We start from the raw sequence: 10,863 nt of genomic DNA, 5'->3' as shown, positions 1-10,863 counted from the left end.
TAAATATGTATAAACATGATTTTCAATTCATTTAATTGAAAATTTTGAAAATTTTACTAGAATTGGGTAGTCAGTATATAAGACTAGGGCTATTCTTTATTATCAGAGAGCACTAGATTCTAATACAACTACTGCATTACTAGTATTTTTAATGGTAACCAAGTGTATAAGTCAAAAATTTTAAAAATCCGAAAGAATTTAACCCCTTCCCACACTTAAGATCTTGCAATGCCCTCATTTGCAAGAAATCAGTAACAATTTAAATTATTGAGGGTGATTAGCGTAGAAAAATTATTAAATTTTACCAAAGTTTCCAAACATATTGGCGTTTGTTTGCTGAATGATAAATGGTGCACATCATTTGTTCATTCCGTCTTGTTGTTACATTACATTTGTTTTTCGTTTTGTTGTCAAAATTAGTAGCTTTTGCTGAACTTAATGCCAGTCTTTGAAAATGCGCTGTTTTACCCTGTTGTGTATAACTGACAATATACATACATACAAATATAAACATGCATGGTAATTTGAAATGGGACTTAAAATCCCACTTTCAAATCAAATATGAAATATTAGTACCAAATAATAAAAATATTAAACAATACATTAATGTATCACAATATCATATGTTTAAACATTAATAAATAAAAATAATAAAAAGATAAAAATCATAGAAATCACCAACTGAAACTATATCAATCTGGATAGGGGTTCCAGTTCATGTCGTCGTCCGGGTTCCATGGTTGGTGATAGGTGTACTGGTAGGCCTGGTTAGGGTCGTAGAGAGTATATGGTGGTCTCATCTCAGGCTGGTGTGGAGGATAGTAAGCGGGTCGGGTCGGAACGTAGTGATCCTGAGGTGACAGCCGGCTCATAATCTGACACTGATGATAGTCCCATCTATCATGCTGTCGTTTCCTGGAATGCTCGTAATCATTCCGGGCTTGTCACTGCTCCATCTGACTAAATCTCTCCCCGTTTGTCATATCTACCTCGTCTACACGCTGGTAGACGTCAGTCATAGCTTCCCTAATGACATCCCTAATGTCATCCGCTTCCTCCATTTCCTCATCTGAAACTCTCTCTACCTGAGAATGACTACCTTCATAGGGTACTGGCTGGTTTCATCTGCTCTTTAATACCTTAGCACCCTGATAGACCTTCAATCCTAAAGGCTCAACCTGTTCCCTACATTTCAAAAGTGGACCCCCTTGGTCCCTATCTACAACTAAATACTCTCCAATGAGAGTAACAAAAATACCTCCTCCTATAATCCCCCCTTCCTGTATTCCTTCCACCATCTTATATAAATAAAAACCAACACAGTAGGGGATATTAACAGAGCTTCTTGGGTCTCGAATACACTCTAGGTAAAATAAATCATGTAAGGTCATTTTCTCCTTGTTGTGACCTCTCTGTGTAATCGAGTTAGCCAGAAATCTATGAATTATACGAAGCTCGGCTTTGTTAATATGTAAGTAGGAGTGTTTTCCTCTCAGTATAAAAACATTATAGTTTGACATACGCCTCCAAACGGGGTTCGCGTCAAAATTCCTATCTACCCTTTCACCACAATAAATCAAATTCATACAATCGGGTAGTAGCAATTCACTAGGAGTGTAAATCTGTAATGCCCTGGCCATGTCCAGTATGGACATCCTGTACATCCTACGGCCAAGTATAAACCTAAGAAAACTTCTATCATCTAATCTATCTACATCTACATTTAATGCTATAGTACTCATCAGCTCAACACACCATTCCTTATATACAGGCCTACGAATGGTGAATAGACGTTCCCAATCGGTAAAAGAAGAACTGCCATACCTTTGGATCAGATGCTCGCTAACTGAGTTAGCTAGTTGGACCCTTTCCAAAGGATCCCAATCGATTACCCTTGGCACTTCTACATTTTTCGGTATCAGTTTGAATTTGTTACTTTGATATGCCGGGTAATCCCTCCAGCTTCTATCGAATCTCAGATTAAGATGCAACGTGTGTTCAGGAATTGTTGGGTATTTTACTGGCGGATGTATCGGAAATACTGTGAAGGCATCAACAAATTGTAGCGGATCATAATAAGGTACGTGTTGATCAGGCTGTTGTTGTGGTTCCTGTTGTTGTTCTTGTTCGGGTTCATATTGCATATCAGGTTCAGGTTCTGGAGCAGGTTGCCTGGATGATGATGTTGCACCATCAGTATCTGTAAATCTCTGTAAAACACATTAAACACCAAATTTGTGCATTCAAATATGCATTAGTATTAGCAAAATGACAACTTGAAAAAATTAAATTAACATGTTCAATCAAAATTAAACTTATACATATTTTCACAATTTTTACAATTCTACACTTTTTCAAATAAGCATATATGAAAATGTATACAAAGTTCATAAGCATTCAACTCAAATAACATGTTAAAACATCCATTACTAACAATTAAACAAGTCTCAAATGGCAATTATATCAAATTAATCAAGTTCATAAATTTTGGACCTAAAAAGTCCACTTTAATCTTCAAAAATCATGTTTAGGATCAAAGTTTGGATCATTTAGCTACCTAAACATGTTACACTACTTAATTTAGCAACAATTCATGAAAAAAATCGGCCATCACCTGTTTATATCAAAAAGCCCCAAATCGCTCAAGAACACAAACCCTAGATTCCTAAAAATTTTGAAGTTTTTAGCTTCAAATCATGTTAAATAGCATCAATCTAGGTTATACATGCATAAAATATTAACAATTTAACTCTAATTACACTAGAAATTAACAAAATCAAATTAGGAAAAATATAGCTCAAGAACACTAAAAATCAAATTTAAAGAGGTTTAGGGATGTAATTGTTACCTTTCTTGATAAACTTCTGAACAATTTCATATTTAGAGCGGATTGTAGCAAGAAATTTGGTTGATTTTGGTGAAAAATTTGTGATTTTAGGGTTGTATGTGTGTGTATGCTCGTATGTATGTATGTGTGAAAGTGGAGACAGAGAGCAGCTCGCTGGAGTTTAAGTTCCTGACCTGGTTTCCAGCCTCATGCGATCGCATGAGGCTCCAGTGCAAACCCCATGCGATCGCAGGGGGTCCGCGTACAGTGCTTTCCCCCCCTTTTTTTTTATAAAAACCTTATAACTTTTAAAACATATAATTAAATTAAATTTTAAAAATTTGTTTCTTTTTAGGATGAGGTAGTTTCGGATCGTTGTCCTAGTCCGTCCCTCGACAAAATTTTAAAATTTGTCATTTTTAAGCTCAGTTTTAAAAGCAAATATTTTTGGGTTTTTTAATGTTTTTGGCATACTTTAATTCAATAAGATTAAAAATAATGATAATAAAAGTTCTCGTCCCTCCCTTGGGTAAAGCAATTTCGGTTCAATGACCTAGTCTTCAACTTACGATGAATTTTAAAAATCATATTTTTAACTTAACGAAATAAAGTAAATTTTTGTTTTTAAATTCACACCAAACTTAAATTTAAAATGCATAAAATTAAAAATTCATATTAATAATAATTAAAAATTCACACCAAATTTATATTATATTTTTGTTTTTATACATACAAATTTATATTAAAAATATTAATTTTTCAAATATTTACAAACTTAAATATATTGATTTTAAAAAAAATTTACAATATTGATTTAATATTAATTTAAAAACATAGTAAAAGTAAAAATTAAAAATCTTTTTGGTATTTTATCCCACTTTAATCAATCAAATATTATCAAAAATATACGCCCCTCTTTTCGGTAAAGTAATTTTGGTTCCATAACCTAGTTTAACTCATGACGAATTTTTGAAATATTTTGGGTTGATTAATTAAAGATACTTATACCTTAAGAATAAACGGTAAATTTTGCAGTGATGTAATAAATTTTTGTATGATATCAATAATTTCGGTCGCAAAACCTAATTTTATTGAATACCAATTTAATACTTTATAGCGAACGATTTAGCGTTTATTATCAAAAGGTTAAAAATAATAAAAATAAAAATAAAAAACTGTACATACTTACCTGTGAGATAGAATTCTCAGTGACCTGCTTTAGCCCACTCATAAGATAGTCGGACTAATTGGTTTTCCATAGCTACATAGGCGTAACCTCGAGCATTCAACGATTTTTCTTCAAAACATATGAACAGTCCTTCTCTGCATAAAGTAACGAACTCGGTATTGGAATATGTCTGATTCGTCGAGCATTTTCCTTCGTGTGACCATTTTCCGCATTTGTGATATCTTTCAAGGTGTCGTGCTCTTCTTTTCGCTGCGGATTTTGATATTCCTTTACCAAAATGTAACTTATTATGATTGTTCCTGAGTTCTTTTCTTACTCTGTCCAATTTGGCTCTTATTACTGATACCAGGTCACTCGGGAGTGTGTCATTATTACATTTAGTGATCAAAACGTGTAGCATTAGACCATGGTTCAGATCAAAGGAATTCTTCATCTCGTAAAACCTAAAAAAATAAGAATTCAGAATGTGGGGAGAAGACTAGTTCTTTAGGGTCTGCTAGGGAAAGACCATTCGGATTCCATTCTCGAGAACTACACGAAAACAGAATATCTAACTCTAACAGAAATACATATTACCCTAAAAATATTCGAACCTCCCCACACTTAGTTAGATGTGGTGTTGAAATTGTGATTAACTTCGTTGTCAACTTCCATCGGATCATGTACATAATGTTTAACTCTGTGACCATTAACCTTAAATTCAATCCCATTTGAATTTATTAATTCTATTGTTCCGTATGGGAAAATTCTTTTGACTATAAATGGTCCAGACCATCTTGATTTCAATTTTCTAGGAAATAGCTTGAATCGTGAATTAAAAAGAAGAACTCTGTCTCCTTCTTTGAATTCTTTTGAACTTCTGATTCTTTTATCATGCCTTTTCTTCGTTCTTTCTTTATAGATTATCGAATTTTCATATGCTTCATGTCTCAATTCTTCTAATTAGTTTAGTTGACTTAATCGTAAATGTCCAGCTTCATGTAAATCAAGATTACATGTCTTCAAAGCCCAAAATGCTTTGTGTTCAATTTCTACTGGAAGATGACATGCTTTTCGGTAAATGAATTTAAAAGGTGTGGTTCCAATTGGAGTTTTGTAAGCTGTTCTAAAAGCCCAGAGTGCATCCTCCAATTTCATGGACCATTCCTTTGGATTTGATCCTACGGTTTTCTCTAGAATACGTTTTAATGCTCGGTTGGTATTTTTAACTTGTCCACTTGTCTGTGGATGATAAGCAGTTGAGATTTTATGAGTTACTCCATATCTTTTGAGAACTTTCTCAAGTTGATTGTTACAAAAATGAGTACCCCGATCACTTATTAAAGCTTTCGGTGTTCCGAACCTAGCAAAAAGACATTTTAAAAAGTTGACTACAACTCGTGCATCGTTAGTTGGGAGAGCTTGTGCTTCCGCCCATTTAGATACATAATCAATGGCAACGAGACTGTAGAGATTATTATGAGATTTTGGAAATGGACCCATAAAGTCAATACCCCAAATGTCAAATACTTCACATACTTGAATGATATTTTGTGGCATTTCATCACGTTGGCTTATTTTTCTGGCCCTTTGACAAGCATCACAGGATTTGCAAAGAAGGTTTGCGTCTTTGAAAATTGTAGGCCAATAGAATCCATTGTCGTAAACTTTTCTTGCTGTGAGCTGAGGCCCATAATGCCCTCCTGTTGGTCCTGTGTGACAATGGTTTAAGATTTGACTAGCTTCATCTCCGAATACACATCGGTGTATTATTCCATCGGGACAACTTTTAAACGAATGTGGATCTTCCCAGAAATAGTGTTTTATATCACTAAAGAATTTCTTTCGTTTTTGGTACGATAATCCTTTTTCAAGGAATCCACATACTAAGTATTTGCATAATCTGTAAACCATGGAATTTCATTATAATCTATCTTCAATAGATATTCATCAGGAAAGTTGTCTTGTATGGCCGATTCATTTAGAACTTCTAATTCGGGATTTTCTGTGATGACCCGGGAATTTCCGACCAAATTTAAACTTCAGTCTTTATATTATTTCGACACGATAAGCAAAGTTTGCTAAGTTAATTTTCAAACATTTTAAACTATGTTCATACAATCATTTGACCTCGACTGTTTTCGACGATTCACGAACAAATAATTATGGATATATATATATATATATATATATATATATATATATATATATATATATTACTATATAATAAATGTTATAAATAGGACATAATTAATAACTAAAATACAGTTAATACATTAAAAGTTATTATAACTATTATTAGTATCATTAAAATTATAACATAAAAATTGTTACAAGTAGTTGGTTATATTATTTTTAGTATTATTATGATTATCATTATTATTATTAACTATAGTATCATGATTATGAATAACTAAAAAGCTATCTTTTATTTAAAATTTCTGATATCATTATTTTTATTATTTTTATCATAATTAGTAATATTTTGGTATTATTATTATTATTATTATTAAATCTATTTTTATTATTATTAGTAATTTTATTTATTATATAATATTATTAGATAAATAATGACACAGCAAACGAGTTCAGCTTTCTTTCAACATCAACTTTCCATAATTTTGTTTTTATCTATTATTGCTGGTCATCAAAATCCAAATTCGTACAATTCTGTTAAATGTACCTATCTGTTATATATTTTTTTTTCTTCCTCTACTTGCATATTCATGTACTCTTGTCTGCAAATTTGTTAGATGTCAATTTCACATATCAATTAGGATCCAAAGTAACTGTTAAATCATGTACCATTACACTATATATTGTACCCTCTGCAAATTACAAATAGAAGAGACCAAATTTATATAAAAAAAAAGTGTTCGTGTTCTGTTTTTCACCTTTTTAGTCATACCTCGAATTCAAATCAAATTTAAAAATGTAACAATGCAGTTCAGCTAGAAATTACGTGTTTAAACTATCTGCAAAGTTTGGATTTCCAATTTTCTATATTGAATTCAAATTTTGGAGTCAAAGATTTTTTACAAATAAAGTCAAACTTTTGTTCTTGAACAAATTCGAAGATTTTGTTATGAGTTAAGTCAAATTGTCGATTCCAATAGTTTATAGAATGGATTTTCAAAGTATTTCATGTTGTGATCTTGTTCAATAACGTTACCATATGCAAAATCATTTTTTTTTTAAAACTGTCGCGACAGTAGGAAAATGGGTTCCTTTATATATATTTTTTTCTTTCAATTCAATCATTTGTAAATACTGGTTTATGGGTCGTATAATGAATTCAAAAATTAATTTAGTAAAGGTTATAAAGATTAAACTAAGATTGGGTCGACTGGTTTATCACGAGGTGAAAGATGAACATTAAATGAAAGGATAAATATACTTTGATATTAATATAAATCAGAAAGATACTGATGGAGGACTGGTTTGGGAGCTTGGACGGGGAGTGAGAGGTCGCGGGTTTGAGTCCCGGCCTGGGCAGTTTTATTAACTTTTTAGCCTTAAAGGTAGTTTTTCTTTCTTATTATTATTATTATTATTATTATTATTATTATTATTATTATTATTATTATTATTATTATTATTATTATTATTATTATTATTATTATTATTATTATTATTATTAATATTATTATTATTATTATTATTATTATTATTATTATTATTATTAATATTATTAATGTTATCCTTATTAGAATTATAATAATAATAATTATTATTATCATTTTTCATTATTGTTATTTTGATTATTATTATTAATTATTATTGTTAAATACAATTATTATGTTAGTTATTAGCATTAATTATATGATTATTATTATTATTAATGTAACTTATGATATTATCATAGTTATTACTAGTATTATCACTTAAGAATTATTAGTATTATCATTAGAAAAATTATTAGTATTAGCGCTATTATCATTGTATTGTTATTGATAGTATTATTATTATATTAAAGATTGTCATTTATATTTAACATGAGCTTTCAATATTAGTACTGTTACTACTAAAAGTATTATCATTAATATTAATTTTTACTAAAGTTATCGCTTTGTAATTCTTAAAAACAATATCAATATTATTATTATAATTATCGATATTATTATTATTAAAATAATCTATGAACATAAAAAGGAAAGTTTTATTAATATTGTTAAAATTATAAGTATAAACATAAAGCTTCTTATATATAAAAATATATTTAAATTACATAAGTAACTATATTAAAATCTCTATATATATAAAATGAAAATATATAAATAAATAATGAAACTTATAACTTATTAAATATATAATTTACATCACTAATAATAATATATATATTTATTCGATTACGATTATATATATTAATGAATATCCAAATGATATAGGTTCGTGAATCCGAGATCAACCCTACACTTGTTTAATGTCGTCGTATGTATTTTTACTACAAAATACATTATGTGAGTTTCATTACTCCCTTTTTATTTATATTTTTGGGCTGAGAATACATGCGCAATTTTTATAAATGTTTTACGAAATAGACACAAGTAATTGAAACTACATTATATGGTTGAATTATCGAAATCGAATATGCCCTTTTTATTAAGTCTGGTAATCTAAGAATTAGGGAACAGACACCCTAATTGACGCGAATCCTAAAGATAGATCTATGGGCCTGACGAACCCCATCCAAAGTACCGGATGCTTTAGTACTTCGATTTTGTTTTATATCATGTCCGAAGGAGGATCTCGGAATGATAGGGGATATTCTTATATGCATATTGTTAATGTCAATTACCAGGTGTTCAATCCATATGAATGATATTTTTTGTCTCTATGCATGGGACGTATGTTTATGAAAAATAGAAATATGAAATCTTGTGGTCTATTAAAATTATGAAATGATTATTTTTGTTAAACTAATGAACTCACCAACCTTTTGGTTGACACTTTAAAGCATGTTTATTCTCAGGTATGAAAGAAATCTTTCGCTGTGCATTAGCTCATATTAGAGACATTACTTGAAGTCATTCATGGCATATTTCAAAAGACATTGCATTCGAGTCGTTGAGTTCATCAAGATTATTATTAAGTCAATTATAGTTAGATGTATTATGAAATGGTATGCATGCCGTCAACTTTCGATGTAAAGAAAGATGGTCTTTTCAAAAACGAATGCAATGTTTGTAAATGTATCATATAGAGGTCAAGTACCTCGCGATGTAATCAACTGTTATGAATCGTTTATAATCGATATGGACTTCGTCCGGATGGATTAGGACGGGTCCTTTCAGTTGGTATCAGAGCGGTGGTCTTAGCAAACCAGGTCTTGCATTAGTGTGTCTAACTAGGAGTTGTTAGGATGCATTAGTGAGTCTGGACTTCGACTTAGTAGTTGTTTGGTTATATTAATAAGTGTGGACTTGAACCTGGTCTGCATGTCAAAAAGTTTTGCTTATCATTTGGTGTCGAAAATTATCTGCTAATCATTCTTAGTCTAGACACGTCTTGCTGCATTGATTGCATGAATAGTGTATAGACATAATTCATACCTTAGCGTATCTGAAAATTCATATCTTAGCGTATCTGTTACTGTAGACCTTGCCTGATATATCTCGTAAATTTCTCCTTAATTTAAGGGATCCTGGTACTATATATATCTATGCAAATTATGCATTGAGAACGCCATCCAACTATCAATTGCTGTCACTAAACTCTTCACGCCAAAAATCTTTCCTGAGATCGCGTAAGATGGCCTCTACGAATCGACCAAGTTCCTCTGACTCCGAAGACAGCGTGACAGGAGTACACCAACCAATCAACTACCGTGATTACTGGAGAAAATGGGGGTGGGTTCGCGACATACTCACCCTATGGAAAAGGGAAGAAGGTATTCCATATCATGAACCGAATCTACCACCTAACCTTGGAGTACTCGACCCGCTCACCGGCGAACCTGTTCGCAACACCGTTTATACCCTTTTTGCCAGAATTTTTCGTCTTGAGACTACCATTAACGGAAGTAGAGAAGATATTCAATCTCTACCTCACACTGATAACCAACCAGGGTTAGTAGAAGAAGTTAAAGAACTCCGAGCTCGAGTGTTAACTTTAGAGAGCACGGTACACAATTTGCAAGCACCAGCAGTATCACCAACACCAGTAACATCACCAACCTTAGCACCAACATCATTAGTACCACCAACAACAACATCCGCATCACCAGCTTCGACATCTCATTCTGTACCTCGAGTATAATCATCGTTCTATGTATCGTTCTATCTATTTTATTTTCGTTCAACATGGCGATTATGTAATCTCTAATGTTTTAGAGATTATATATTATTGTTCTAATGGTAAATCAAATGAGATTAATATCACATTAACTCATTAAATTCATGATTATATCTGAAGAAAATATATATGTATATATGTTTTCATAAAGATTGTAATTAAAAATTCTCTTGTACAAACTGTTAATGGTGAAAATATTTTAACGGGTAGGTAATACCCGAGGACTATTTAAATTTCACATTAATAAGTTACATTGTACGTTCTTCGAATCTGTTTCAACAGTCATATACTATCCTACTTACATCCACCGATATACAAATCCGTTCACCACAGAATAACCATATTCATCCAATTACATATTTGGATTTTGACCTATCAGAATTCAACAAGTGGCATAATGAAGAAATAATGGACACAATAAAAAAAAATTGATTAGAAACATATTAATTAACAACATGAAATTCTATTAAGAATCCACGCTAACAAAATCTTAGCTAACTGTTCCTAGCTAACTGTTAATTCCGTATTACCATTTAATTATCGCAATTTATTTATCGCAGTTTGTTTATCGCAA

The sequence above is a fragment of the Rutidosis leptorrhynchoides genome, chromosome 3 (genome assembly GCF_046630445.1).
Source record: "Rutidosis leptorrhynchoides isolate AG116_Rl617_1_P2 chromosome 3, CSIRO_AGI_Rlap_v1, whole genome shotgun sequence".
NCBI classification, from domain to species: Eukaryota; Viridiplantae; Streptophyta; class Magnoliopsida; order Asterales; family Asteraceae; genus Rutidosis; species Rutidosis leptorrhynchoides.
Note: the sequence above shows the minus strand (reverse complement) of the source record.